Source organism: Piliocolobus tephrosceles, chromosome 17 (assembly GCF_002776525.5).
Source record: "Piliocolobus tephrosceles isolate RC106 chromosome 17, ASM277652v3, whole genome shotgun sequence".
Taxonomy (NCBI): Eukaryota; Metazoa; Chordata; class Mammalia; order Primates; family Cercopithecidae; genus Piliocolobus; species Piliocolobus tephrosceles.
In genome coordinates, this window is record NC_045450.1 from 70,423,573 (window position 1) to 70,425,949 (window position 2,377).

General features: G+C 55.0%; 1 protein-coding gene across 1 annotated transcript in view; it reads right to left on the reverse strand.

Moving 5' to 3' along the window:
* C17H16orf74 (chromosome 17 C16orf74 homolog) overlaps nt 1–2,377 on the reverse strand; it is a 51,440-nt gene that overhangs the window by 31,467 nt on the left and 17,596 nt on the right. The window lies entirely within an intron of this gene.

The window sequence follows — 2,377 nt, forward strand, 5'->3', positions numbered from 1 at the left end:
GCAGTGGCCGGATCTCAGCTCACTGCAAGCTCCGCCTCCCGGGTTTACGCCATTCTCCTGCCTCAGCCTCCCGAGTAGCTGGGACTACAGGCGCCCGCCACCTCGCCCGGCTAGTTTTTTGTATTTTTTAGTAGAGATGGGGTGGTCCCAATCTCCTGACCTCATGATCCACCCGTCTCGGCCTCCCAAAGTGCTAGGATTACAGGCTTGAGCCACTGCGCCCGGCCGCACCTCCCGTTCTAATGTTGCCAATTTTTTTTTTTCCCTAATGCAGGTTCTTTGGAGATCTGACAGCCTGAGCTATAGAGGCCATGTAGCCCCCAGCCCACGGGGTATTAGAATTGTCCCAACCAGTGTTCTCATGATGTTCCTGTGACATGAGGCATCCTGAGTTCTGAGCAATTGAAAAATAAAAGCAGCAGCCAGTGGTGTGGGGCCCCCGCGTGCTCTTGACACTCATTCCTCAGTAACAGCCCCGCAAGGTACTATTACTGTCCCCACTTCACAGACACAAAAATCAGGGCTCAGAGAAGTGGTGGCACCTGCCTGAGGCTACCAGCTTGCTAGGGACTGTGGAGCTGACACTCGAACCCAGGACTGTCCTGATCCCCAGGCTGGAGCCCCACCCCACAGGGGCTTGTAGTGTGCAGAGGTCCAGAGGAAGATAAAGGCACAGTCCATGGGAGGAGCCCCAGGGGGTGGGAGGTCAGGCAGGAACAGGTGGGGAGAAACCAAAGATGGGTTGGACCTGGGGTTTTTGGGGCCGGTTTGGAGTTAAAAGCTTATTCTGAGGATGCCAAGGAGCAAGTCTGCTTTCTAGAAGGGTGTGTGGCTAGGGCCTGTGAGGAGACCCCAGGCCTGGCCCTCGTCTGCAGGCTGTTGGTGGACTGGTAGCATCAGCAACCCGGAGGCTGGGGAGCAAGGCAGCAGCTCAGGCCCACCCAGGCGCACAAGGTCCCAGGGATTCCTGTGCCTCTGAGGTCAGAGATGCTTGCTCTGGGGCAGAAATCGGGGAGGTGAATGTGAAGATGGCAGGTCAGGAAGAGTTTGGAGGACAAGGAGCTGGAAGTCCAGGTGGAGCTAGTAAGACATGGGTGGGAGATACCACCAGGACATAGAGTGAGGGCCTGGGGAAGATAGGGAGAGCGAGAGATACTGATGGAACGGGCTTGGGTCAGCTGCGTATGAAAGGTGGCCATTCCAACTTAGGAGTGGTCTCTGGAGCTTCCCCACTGCGCCAGCTGGGCCAGGTCCCAGCCATGTGACCACGGAGAGTTTATCTCAAGACTTCACTTTCCTCATCTTTAAAATGGGATGAGGTGGCCAGGCACAGTGGCTCAAGCCTGTAATCCCAACACTTTGGGAGGCCAAGGCAAGTGGATCAGGAGTTCAAGACCAGCCAGGCCAACATGGTGAAACCCCGTCTCTACTAAAAGTAAAAAAATGAGCCAGGCATGGTGGTGGGTGCCTGTAATACAGGCTACTCGGGAGGCTGAGGCAGGAGAATCACTTGAACCCGTAGGTGGAGGTTGTAGTAAGCTGAGATTGCGCCACTGCACTGCAGCCTGGACGACAGAGTGAGAATTCATCTCGAGAAAAAAAAAATTTTTTTTTAAAAAGGGATGAGGCACATAATGGTCCCATTGAGCAGCAGCGAGGACTGAGTGTCGGGAGGTGATCTGTGCTGGGAACAGAGGAAAAGCCCGAGCAGCGTCAGCTGCTGCCGTCCCTTATGACAGCGAGGGAGGGAAAGGAGGTCGCGGTTTCCAGCTAGGCCTTTTCTCCAGGGCCTTGCTGTCCCCAGAATGGCCCATGGAACAGCAGCACAGGCCCTGTGCCTGCAGAGTCTCAGGCCCTGAGCTGGCCCTGCCCACTCAGAACCTGCATCCACACTAGAGCCAAGAAGAGCTGGGCCCTGCAGCGTCCGCACATCGCCCAGGAGCTTTACAAAATACTGCTTCTTCCGGATTAGGTAACTCACAGCTGTCATCCCAGCACTTTGGGAGGCTGAGGCATGAGGATCGCTTGGGGCCAAGAGTTTAAGACTAACCTAGGCAACATAAGAAGACCCTGTCTCTATAAAACAAGCTGGCCGGGCACGGTGGCTCAAGCCTGTAATCCCAGCCCTCAGGAGATCGAGACCATCCTGGCTAACACGGTGAAACCCCATCTCTACTAAAAAATACAAAAAAAAAAAAAAACTAGCCGGGTGAGGTGGTGGGCGCCTGTAGTCCCAGCTACTCGGGAGGCTGAGGCAGGAGAATGGCGTAAACCCAGGAGGCGGAGCTTGCGGTGAGCTGAGATCCGGCCACTGCACTCCCGCCTGGGCCACAGAGCAAGACTCCATCTCAAAAAAAAAAAAAAAAAAAAAAAAAAA